The 12,926-nt window shown below is 35.2% G+C and overlaps 1 protein-coding gene across 2 annotated transcripts in view; it reads left to right on the top strand.

Moving 5' to 3' along the window:
- Nucleotides 1-12,926, top strand: part of LOC101899005 (elongation of very long chain fatty acids protein AAEL008004-like) — a 170,856-nt gene that overhangs the window by 61,615 nt on the left and 96,315 nt on the right. The window contains exon 1 of one of the 2 annotated variants that reach the window (XM_059130750.1): nucleotides 3,538-3,679. The exons of the other annotated variant lie outside the window; for it this stretch is intronic. The gene's annotated coding sequence lies outside the window, so the exon portion shown is untranslated. Of the gene's footprint in view, nucleotides 1-3,537; nucleotides 3,680-12,926 lie in introns of those variants that run through there. 2 annotated transcript variants of the gene reach the window in all.

The raw sequence follows: 12,926 nt of genomic DNA, 5'->3' as shown, positions 1-12,926 counted from the left end.
CAAAATGAGAGGAAGAGAGAAAAACAATGACGAGAGTGAGTGATGGAATACCATCGCTGACAAAAGAAGGGTTGAGATGATAAACACAATTTAATAATGATAAAATAAATAATTTAGATAAATGAAAGGGGAGAGATTTTAAGGGATTATCTATTTTACTCCTTTTTATTTTCTCCCCTTCCAAAAGAGAGAAAGATGATGATGGGTAAGATAAAAAAGTAGTGCTCCCCAATCAGTGGTGTCAATAATATCATATGTGATTAAGATTTCTCTTGAAAGCGTGTTAACCGTAAATAAAAATGTTTTTGTTTTAACGAACACATAAAACATAAAAGTGGCGCCCAACGGATGTAATACGAAAATTTCAAGAGAATTGCTATAAATCTAAAAATAATGCAATTTTCTGAGTAGATAATTAAAACAAAAAAATTTAAAAAGCCGCTAAGTACAATTATATGGGGGCTATATGAAAATGTGGGCGTACAAAGACAATTTTCGAAAAGAGAGAGAATTTAATTCCTATTGTCACCAATGTCGTTAAAATTATCAAAATTACGAATGTAAGGCACGAATGTAATTATGTGGTGGCAAGACGAAGTCTTGAATATCTATATAATTTTCCGCAATAACATTACCGCAATTATTCCATTATTATTGTTTACAAGCGAACAAAAGCATTTTGGTGAGAATTTTCCAGAAAAAAAGTTATTCGTGATGGAATTCAAGCGCGATAGTGTGATTTCTTTTTATTTGTCAGGAAAACCACAAGTGGCTATCGTTAGAGCACTCCAGCATTTAAATGTAAATAAATCTCTTGTGTCTCGTACCATCGCTCGTTACCATGAAATTGTTAGCATAGCCCGACGTCAAGGAAATGGACGGAAGAAAACAGCAACATCAGTAGAAATGGTTCGAAAAGTAAAGAAACGACTTGATCGAAGGTGAGTGGCCGAAAAAAGGCTCGTGAGCTGAACATATTGTAATATTCCATTCGGCAAGTATTGAAAAATGAGCTCGGGGTAAAGCCATTGAAATTCCAGAAAATGCAAGAACTTACACCGCATCAGAAAGAAAATAGACTCAAAAGAGCTAAGAGCTAAATGCCGAATATTATTGCGAAAATATTCTGGAGTGTGTATTAAAGCCTTAGGCACGCAAACACTTTGGCCGCAGACCTTGGACATTCCAACAAGACTCAGAACGCGCCACCCAAGAATGGTTACAAAATGAGGCTCCTCACTTCATTTTCAGCGCACAATGGCCACTAAAATCTCCGGATACCAATCCGTTGGACTATTGTGTCTGGAGTATTTTGGAAAGCAAGGTTGGCATTAAAAAATACCAAAGTGTCGATCAACTCAAGCAAGCGCTTCGCCGGAAATGGACCAAAATAGCACAGAGCAACATTTGGGCAGCGTGTGACGGTTTCATTGGCCGTAATTCGTGCCAAAGGTGACCAATTCGAACAAATCTAAACTTATTTTAAAATTTGATGTTATTTTTGCTTTCATTCAATAAAATTTAATAAATTATGTTGTTGACTTTGTTGCAGTTTTTTTATCTCACCCTGTATTTGTATGTGGGAAATTTGAGGTGATGGATTGTTTTTCAAAATCTCTGGAAAATACAGTAAGAAATAGTGCGACCTCTACCATATTTAAAACAGATCTTGTGTTGATGAAAATATTGAGATGTGCCACGAATAAATCAAATCGGATGTTAATTTCTCGTTTTATGAGATTCATGGATATTCAAAATTTTGACCCGTTATGGGGAAGTTACCAGAAGGAGTGGACCGATATATTCCATCTTCACAGCAGATCTTGTTTTAGTAGAAGTATGCTTATTTCGGATTTTATGATCGTTTTGGTTATTCAAAACATTGACCCTTTTGAGGGGCAGATACCAAAAGGTACTATCATTATAACAGATCTTGAGTTGACAGAAATATTGAGATGTGCCAAGTCTGAATGAAATCGGATATTAATTTCTGGTTTTATGAGCTTCATGGATATTCAAAATTGTGACACTTTGTGGGGAAGGTATCACAAGAAGTGGACAGATATATTCCATCTTCAAACCAGACCGTGGGTTAATACAAATATTGCGATGTGTGTAATTTTAAGAAAATCGAACTTTACGTCAAATTTTATGAGAGTTATAATTATTCAAAATGTTGACCCTTTGACCCTTTTTGATATTGCGCATTTTCGCACCTGGGCTAGCAGTGAGGAAAATATAAGGATTTGCAAAATTTGATTCTACCTAGGAGACCTAGGGTCTAAAATCGTTATTTCGATGAGGCACGTTTTGGCCGTATCAAATGATATATATCCTATATAGCCTAATGGCTAAGGGTATAACAATTAATAGATCCAACACCTATCCTTGGGGAACTCCAGAAGTGAATGGTGTAATAGTAGACGATATCTAATTCATTTCAACAAACTGAGTTTTGCCACTTACGTAGATATTAGTAGGAAGCTGACCACCACCTTGAAACTAAGAGCCTTTCAGTTGTTCTTATGTCTGCATTCTGTTCTTATTTCATTTATCCCCACTGTGAACACTTGCAATTATGTATGAGATTTTTGGCAGGAGCAAAGTTCGCATTTTGGCAATTCGCTTAAGTTTTTCTCTTCTTGGAAACGGTCCATTACGTTGACGTATACGCACACGATTTTGCCCCCTTTTTTAGCATACACATACCAACAAACATAGATATGTATGCATGTCCGTACATGTGCCCAAACATATAAATTATGTTAAAATTTCTATGATTTATTATGTCGTTTTTTTTAGGTTTGTGCTAAATATAGCTATTTTCTCGTTGCTTGCAAAAATTTTGATGTTATCATTCATATTTGTTAGATAACAATTATGAAAAAAAAAGAAAAAAATTACAAAAACCGCATTTACCGATAAAATCGCTAAATTGATACATTTGTTTACAAAACGATTACATGGCAGAAAAAAAAGCTCTGCCAGTGAGATGTGTGAGAGTAACAGGAAGAGAGTGAGATAAAGATATACAAAAAACTTAACTCTTTGCCGTTATCTATTTGAAGGGGTCGTCTCACCTTTCTTTTTTGCTTGGCATTCAATGTGAATGCCAGCCAGCCAAATAGGCAGTCTGTCTGTCAGTCAGTCAGCACAAGACGTCATATCTACAATAGAAACGAAACAATGTTGTTGTGTTGGATAAATATCTAAATAAATAACTATCTGGCAGTCACGAGTGAATGTTTTCTGTGGTTGGTGTTGTTGTTGTTGTGTGGCAAGTAGATACTCTGAGAGAGAGTAAGAGAGAGTCATCTAATAATGGCGGGGAAAGAGTGTTTTGAACACTCTCCCAATGGGAATAAGGAAAGAGAGTAGGAAAATAATGACAGTCTCCTGAATTCGTTTAGTGGCCCAACCATGTGGTTGGTTTGCTGGCTGGCTGGTTGGTTGGTGAATGTGATGATGAATGTTGCTGAGATAGTTTTGTCTTGTGCTGCCTTACGGGTTTCTACTCTCGTGAAATGAGCAGTTGGCTTTAGTTTGAATTTTGCTTTGGGTTGTGTCTGGCCAAAAAAAAAGAAGAAAAAAAAACAAGAAAATAATAATTTTTACACACCGAGATATTCCTAAATCAAGTAAACAACAACAACTGCTACTCCTAACAGGATAAAATAATGTAAATACCTACAAATAACAACAAGAACAACCAAATTACATATTCCAATTTTTCCGACCAAAAAAAAAAAAAAAAAAAAAAAAATATTTGAAAAAAGTTTTGGCATTAGAAGTGTTCTAGCTACTCCAAACTGTGTGTCTAGTGTTGTTTATTTCGCTGTAGCCGAAGCTGAAGAAAAAAGTACCCAAAAGAAATGTGTGAAAATTACTAAGCGTATATTTTTCCAAAAGCCAATATTAAATATTTCTGCTGAGTAGAGAAGAAGAAAAAAAAAACGAAAGAATGAAATGCTAAAAAATGTGTGAAAAATACCCCTGTGCCCCCTCTCTGTGTGTAACAGTGTAGCAACAACAACAGCAAAAAAGAAGTCTGTTAAGAAATAATATTCGTTTCTTTTAACTTTTATCGGGTTTGCATTCACCACCACTGGCACCATTATTGTTGTTGCATTTGGCTTTTTCTTCGGCTGGGTTGGGAGCAGCAGTAGAGTGTGAGTAACTAAGTGGATGGATATTGAATGGCTGGCTGGCATCTAGCGTTCATTGGTTCGATTAAAAGTTTGACGAAGCCAGCGTAAAAAGGCACTGCTAAAAAAAGTAGTTAAAAGCATTGCGGCGACGTCGCCGTCGTCATCATTGCTACAACAAATCTCTTGGTGTTTTTGTCATGTGGTCTGTTTTTATTCGCGATGTTGTCGACTTTTTTTTACCTCTATTCTGTTGTTGTTTTTATTGTAGCTAGTATGATTTAAAACAAAAAATGCACATTAAAGCAATAACAATAAGAACATGTACCGCAACGCCGTAAACAAACAACAAAAAGCCACGACGACTTTGTCGTATTTCAGTCGCTGGCATTTGTGACAACAACAGCAACAATACATTAACTAAAAGTTGCTCTCAGAACCGAAAACGGCACAAAAAAAAAACAACAGCGTTAAGCAGAAACTTCCGTTCCATTCCAAAACATGAATACACAACAAAAACAAGCCACTGGATTGCCAGACAACCCCCCTACCCCCGTTCCATGGATAACTGTCCCCCTCTTCAGCGATTTTGCAAAACACAAGCAAAGCCGCTGTATCTTTAACTAAAAATTTAATCCGCATTTACACATCTACACACGTGTACACAGTTATATACATCTTCTTTGACAATTCCAGTTGCTGTCTACGAGACATACATTCAGACATCCATACACAGATTTCTGTTTATATGTCATCTTTGGTTATTTGTCCATTGTCGCCAGAAATTCTACAATAATTCCCCTAAATTCCTTTCTCCTTCCCTCGTGACATTCTCCTCTTCGAGAATTTTTTTGTTGTTGCCGTTTTGTGTGTTAAGTTCATTCATTCTGCCATTCAACCTCTTTCTATGATAGTATCTCATCGAACAGAGTTGCCATGTAATTTGGATTTGTGTGTGGCATTTGCAACATTAATTTTGAGAAGGATGAAATTATTAAATTGGAATAGAACAATTTTGAAAGTATCAGTCGGTTTTGTCGAAAAATGTATAACCTCAAATATATTTTGATTTCTGTTATGATTATTGAAATTGTTGACCCTCTATGGCGTAGGTTCGAAGAAATGGGCCAATATTGTCCATTTCGTATCGGATCTAAATTTATACGAGATATGTGATAATTATTACAAAATTTTAAAATGTGCGTGAATTGTAGGATATATTGGACTGAAGTATTCCAATTACATACTTCATATAATACAGATAAAAATATTTTTGCCCCTGTGTAGGGGAGGTACCAGAGGAAGTGGTCCGATCTCTACAATATTTATAACTGATGTTGTGTTAGTAGAAATATTGGGATGTGCCTGAATGAAAGTCTGAATTGAATTAGATGTTAATTTCGTGTTTTGTGATCTTCTTGGATATTCAAAATGTTGACCCTTTGTGTACAAGAAGGAGTGGACCGATATATCACATCTTCATAGCTAATCTTGTGTTGGTAGAAATAATGTGATGTGTGAAATATGAAGAGGACCGGGTGCTTATTTCGGATTTAATAATCGTTTTGCTTATTTGAAACTTTGACCCTTTGTGGGGGAGGTACCAGTAGGAATGGTCCGATCTCTACCATTTTTATAACAGATCTTGTACTGATAGGGATATTGAGATGTACCAAATCTGAATGGGAGTAGATGTTAATTTCGCGTTTTAGGAGCTTCATGGATATTCAAAATTTTCACCATTTGTGGGGAAGGTACCAGAAGCATTGCACCGATATATTCCATCTTCACACAAGACCTTCGTCTAAAAAAAAATATTGTGACGAGTATAATTTAAGACAATCTGACCCGCACATCACATTTTATAAGTGTTATAATAATTATTCGAAATTTTGATTCTTTGTGGGGGAGGAACTTAATGGAGTGTACCTATATTGTCCATTTTCGCACCTGACCTCACGCTGATGCAAAAATTAGGATTTGCAAAGTTGGAGCAAAATCGGATTATCCTTTCGCTTTCCGTGCAGTAAACTGTTCTTTTTTTTGAAAAAAAAAAACATTTGAGGGGAGGATCCCGAAGAAATGAACGGATATTGGTCATCTCGGAACTCGATCTAAATTTGTCAATAATATGACGATGTACCAAGTTTGGACAAAATCGAATTTTCCCTTCAAGAGTTATCGTGCGTAGCAGACAGACAGACAGACGAACGGACGAACATCGGTAGATCGACCCCAAATGTCCTGAAAATGATTTGGTCCAAAGGTCTAAAATATGTATTTCGATGCGGCACGTTTTGGCCTTATTAAATGATATATACCCTCTCTAGGCTGAGGCTATAAGTAGTATGTAAGAAAATAAACATGTAAAAAAGCAGCAAATTTCGACCGGGCCGAACTTTTAATGTCCACCATTTGGGAAAAACTTGAAAATTTTTAAAAAATTCCGAAAAATATCGTTTAAATGATGACCTTTAAACGGGGGCTATACGAAGACGTAGACATGCATAATTTTCTGTCATAGGCTGTAGTACTCATTACATACTTCGGATACGAAATTTGAAACAATTCGGGTGAATAATGTCGCTAAAATCGTCAAAAAACCGAATAACGTGGATCTGCATAGACAATTTTCCCTCTTAGGTTGTAGTACCCATTACGGACTTCAAATACGAAATTTAACGCAATTCCGGTGAATAATTTCGCGAAAATCCTGGACTTATCGAATATCTCGGGGTGGCGTTATATGGGTGCTATACTGACACGTAGACCTATATTGACAATTCTCTTCCTGAGGTAACGTGATCAGAGGAAACTCCTTGTGTGGATTTTCAGACTATTCCATTGACAAATTTGGCCAAAATCATCAAAATACCGAATAGCGGAGGGGGACACCATTGTATGTATGCTATACGATTTCGTGGACCTATATAGAAAATTCTCTTTCAGGGGGTAAAGTACTCATAGTGAACTCCTTGTGTAGAATTTCAGGCAATGCAATTGAAAAATGTCATCAGCAAAATACCGAATGTCGGGAGGGGCTTATATGAGGCTATACGATATTGTGGACCTATATAGACAATTCTCTTTTAAGGGGTTAAGTACTTAGTTAGCTGATGATGACGATTAATTGCATTTGTAACTCTCCAACATTTGAGCAACACATCTTCAACTTAATATATTAGCAAGAAAAGTATAGATATTTGTTTGCTATAATAATATATTTTTTAATATTTTAATGCATATCCACATAATTCAAATACTTTTAGTCCGTTTTAAAAAAAAAAGAAAATATTTGTGATCCGGGCGACGTTCAATATTAATAAACTAGTCGCTTGTTATTTAATGCGTAAAATGGCTCAAGGCATTTATTCTTTCCTCTCAATTCTCTACCCCTGAAGAAGTCTAATTTATTAGTTTAGTCCAGCAGTTTACGTTTCGCTCACACTAAAACTAATCATTGTTGTCATCTCTTAAAATAACCATTTCATTAATTACAAATTGTTTCAATTCAAATTATATCTAACACTTTGATGTTGTGGCTCCAAACGAAATTCACTTCTTATAAATTATTCAAATTCAAATATTATGGAAATTTGATGCTCCATAAAAAAAAGAAAACAATACATACTAACTAACAAACGGGTCACTAACCCCCTCAACCCACGATATGTATCACATTTTAGTATCTGCTGACTTTAAGATTCAGGCTCATAAACTATCTACATATTTAGATTTTGAAAACCTTGTAAGTCGCTGGCCAGTATCTTAACCCCAATAAAGTGATACGAATTTGCCATAATTTATGGCTGTGATCGAAAGAATGTTTTATTTAGACTGTGTAGGGCATTCTAAATGGTTGACATGGTTGTCAAATAGTCGGTCCTGTTGGCGGATCGCTTAAGATGAAATAGTAAAAAAACCTGTGACATCTTCACCTTAAATGGGAAGGAAGTTTATGTCGGTCTAGACAAACTAGTCATTAAATTTACTTTCGTTTAGGAAGTTAACTAATTTCCGCTATTGTAAATTTTAGTCGTAAATATTTAAATATTTTGAATAAAAAACGTGTAAATTAAAAACATAGATATTTTTTAATGTAATTGAATTGAGGCAAAAATTCTCATGAACTTGGGCTTTTAACGAAATGAAGAATATCGTGTTCAGTTAATATTTAAATGTAATAGGAAATGATTTAAAATTTACAAAAATTAAACAAGTATTCTGCCAAAAGAATAAACAACAATTCATTTGTATTTTAAGCTAGACAGATAGGTCAGTTAACAAAGTCTCACCTAGTGAAGGGCATTTAATATAAAACATCTATTGTTTTGTAATTTTAGTCCCCAACATTTGGAAATTAGTGTATCTGACTTGAGTCCTGCCTAGAACCAGAATTTGTGAGCATAAAATTAAAATAGTTCCTTTCCCATTGCATCTGGATGGGAATTGGGCGCAGCAATGTCAGCCAGAAGTAATCAACTCCTATATTTGAAATTCAGAGATATTGAGAGCTACGAACTTCAGAACCACTTCAATGAAGATATAGAGAATCATTTCACTCACATCTTGAATATATAGAATTTTAGTGGGCATCTTTGAAAAGAAAATCAAAATTGGAGATTTCAAGCAGAAAGAATACATTGTATATTTTTTATAGAGGAGCCGCAATAACTTTGAGTGGTTATCGATATCAAAAATACTGCTTATTATCCTTATATAACCATTCACAGACATTAACATGTACATCTTCTGTAAGGTTGACTTACACAATGTTCAAATAGACACCCTGCAGCTATTAACGCCATGACACAATATATGATCCTAGTAATCCTGAAGTGAATATTTATTATTTATGGACTTATATGGTAAGGCATTGATACAATATTACCCCAAAAATGTGAAGGGTCCTTTCATATCGAGCCAAGCTTTTATAGTTAGGCCCTTGATATGGTAGCTAGTCAAGTAAATGAATTGAGGGTGCCATATAACGAGCGTATGATTATTGGCTTCTGTATTTGGGCGATGTACGACTGTCTTTACAACTTTTTTAAAATTAAAGTTTGGAGATGGCCAGCGAATTATTTATAATAACTTTTATAATACGCAAACTCCTTGACGAACTTTCACGAAATGTAATTATGGCTAGATTTGATAGATTTGATTTTTCGCAAGCGAGCAGGAAATAAGCAGGGGGCAGGCCTGAGGGCCCGGACCCCTAATTCGTACTAACTCTTATAATACGCAAACTTTTTGACAAACTTAAACTAGAGGGAATTATAGCTTGATTTTAGACATTTGATTTTTCGCAAAAAACAGGGAATAAGCAGGAGGCCGGCCTGGGACCCGGTCTCGTAATAACTTTTATAATGCACAAACTTTTTGACAAATTTAAACTAGAGGCAACTATGGCTATATTTGATACATTTCATTTTTCGCAAAATATGCAGAGAAAATGTAGGAGGCGGACCCGGTCCCCCATTTCGTAATGACTTTTATAATGCGCAAACTTTTTGACGAACTTAAATTAGAGACAATTATGGCTAGATTTGATGCATTTGATTTTGATCCCAAATCAGCAGGGATTTTTATACCCTCAGCCATGTGGCTAAAGAGGATATATATCATTTAATACGGCCAAAACGTGCCTCATCGAAATAAGGGTCTTAACCCTAGGTATCTTTAAACCACATCCGTTTCAGGACATTGATCTAGCGATGTCTGTACTTCTGTCTGGCTGGTGCCCAATAACTCTCGAAGGGAGTATCCGATCTTAATATTATTCTCAAACTCAAGTCGAATTCGGAGATTGGAAATATTGGTCCACTCCTTCTGGTACCTCCCCCACAAAATGTTAATATTTTCAAATAAAATAATTTACTGTACAGAATGAGGGAGGATAATCCGATTTTGTTCCAACAGTGCTAGGTCAGGTGCGAAAATGGACGATATCTGTCCACTCCATCAAGTACTCCCCCCACAAAGGGTAAACATTTTGAATAATTATAAATCTTATAAAATCTGAATATTTTATTAACCCAAGGTCTAGTGTGAAAATGGACAATATCGGATCATTCCTTCTGGTACCTCTCTCACAAAGGGTCAACATTTTTAATAATTATAACTTTTTTAAAATGTGATGTAAGAGTCCGAATGTCTTAAAATTACACAAATCACAATATTTTTATCATCCCAGGGTCTGGGATGATATATATCGGTCCACTCCTTCTGGTACCTCCTCCACAAAGGGTCAAAAGTTTGAATAACCAAAACGATCATAAAATCCGAAATTAGCATCTGGTTCTCTTCATCCTATTATTTCTTAAACCAGAAGATCTGCTGTGAAGGTGATAGATATTGGCCCACTCCTATTGGTACCTTTTCCACAAAGGGTCAAAATTTTGAGTATCCATGAAGCTCGTAGATCGCGAAATTAACATCTGATTCCAAACTTGGTACACCTCAATATTTCCATCAGGACAAGATTTGTTATAAAGATGGTAGGATTTGGACCATTTCTTCTGGCGTCTCCCGCACAAAGGGTTCTACATTTTGAAAAAATATCATTTCACATAAAATTGGATATAAATGTTCGATTTTCTTGTAAGTAGTATGAAAATGGAATACTTTGATCGACTATATCTGGTACCCCACGCACATTTTAACATTTTCTAAAAATTATCACATATTTAATATAAAGTGAAAGAAGTAGTCGATATAGTCCAAATCTGGCACGTCGCAATATACGAAATGGACAATATTGGTCCATTTCTTTGGAAACTTCTCCATAGAGGGTCAACAATTTGAATAATCATAACAGAAGTCAAAATATATTTTAATAATAGAACATTGACTGAGGGTATACATCTGTCGGCAAAATCGAGTGATACTTTTTAACTTGTTTTGTTCACAATTTTCACTAATTTCTTTCCCTGCATAGATAGGAAGTCAATATAGTTAGTATTTTCTAAATATCATTTTTCTCATTTTCTAAATCCGATATGACAAACTTTACGAATTTTACAAAAAAATAAAAAAAATGTGTATATTTTCTTGTTAAACTACAAACAGTGAGATTTTATACCCTTCATTTTAAAGACATTTTCAAATTTCGAATGACTTTTAAATTTAAGTCAGCCTTTATGAACAAAACCTGAGAACAAAATATCCTATATGGATTTAAAATTGTACCAATTCGACTGAAAAATTGGGAAAAGAAGCTTAACAGTATCAAAGCTACACAAGGCGCAGTCTTCATACTCATCCTAGCTATAAAATTATGATACATTTCAGCAATATTCATTTTTTCATAATCAAATCCTACATTTTTTATTATTATTTCGCAAATATTATTAAAATACAACCCTGATGCTATGACCGCTCTCTGTCAGAATTATTTGATATGACATGCAACAGGTGTTTTTCATACTTTTAATATTTTTCTTTATAGGATTCAAAATGAACTGAAATCGTGGAAAATTAATGAAATATCAGATTTTCTTGCAAAAATGCAATGACAATGGTTCCATTATTAATTTCCATGGCAAAACAGCTTCTACTTCCCACTTTTTGCAAATTTCCCACATTCGCAAAGAAGTGGCAACACTGTTTCCCCCAAATGCTGACTGCCCTATCTATTCGTTTCATTGCGAGTGTAGTTGTGCGTCGAAAAAGGTGTCATTTGTTCATCATCTTTCTTTTGGTGGTACTCAAGAAAAAATATGACATAATTATAAATATGAAATGAAAAAAAAAATAACGACAAGACAGAAAAATACAACAACGTCACACAGTCGTACATACCAACGTACATACATACATACATACATAATATAGACACTTAACCATTGTAAGTATAAAAGAAGATGAAGAAAAACAAATCACTTTTTTTTGGTGCTCCACTCACCAAAAGTTGGCAATGTGAGTACCCGGTTTTTGTTTTCTCAAGAAAGCGCGCGCATTCTGTGTTGTGGATAACTCTCTTTGCAAATTAAACTCTCAAACGTAAAATAATTTCCCCTGAAATTCCTTGCTCATTGATTCAATTGTTGTACTACTTCTCAGTTGTTGCAGTTACCCCCTTAATTGAGAGTAACCTACTCTCATCTTGTTTCAAGCTCTTTTCGTTGGGATGAGAGAAGAGATGTTTAGCAAAGCTGCATTGCTTGGCAAAAACAATGCCACAGGATAAAAAATGCTCAGGAATTTGCCATTCTTAGCTCTCCAAAGAAGACGATGGAGTGTGCGTGTGTGTATAATTGTGAATGGTGTTGAGCATTTGTGTTGTGATGCTGCTGTGTGCAATGAATCAACAGCCATATGACGACTCCTTCTAACACAACCTGATTGTTACCCAATACGGTGTGTTGTTATTGTTGGAGGCTTTTTTCTTTCATTTTACGTTTGAAATACCCATGCATTTCGTGGCACACCACCAGCAGCAGCATAAATATCTGTGTCAAATTTTACTCTATGCCATGCCATGCCAGTGATGGTATTGTTTGGCAAGATTATCCGGTTTAGTATTTTGAATTAAAGAAACAAAAAATAAAACGAAACATGTGAAAGAGGTGTGAGCTTAAAAATCATAAACTTGCTGGTAATTACCTATTTCTTTTTGGCATTTTTTGGTAAACCCTTGGGTGGCAAGGGTGTGGACAGTGTACTTAGACCTTAGCAATGAAAATGTACTTGTAGGTCAGTCATGTCTTCAAAATGAGCTAATCATGAGACCACCCACATATACATTAGAATGTTATTAAAATGTAGCTAGGATCATAC

The sequence above is a fragment of the Musca domestica genome, unplaced genomic scaffold (genome assembly GCF_030504385.1).
Source record: "Musca domestica strain aabys unplaced genomic scaffold, Musca_domestica.polishedcontigs.V.1.1 79, whole genome shotgun sequence".
Lineage (NCBI taxonomy): Eukaryota > Metazoa > Arthropoda > Insecta > Diptera > Muscidae > Musca > Musca domestica.
The sequence above is the reverse complement of the archived record's forward strand: the minus strand, read 5'-3'. Positions and strand labels throughout refer to the sequence as shown.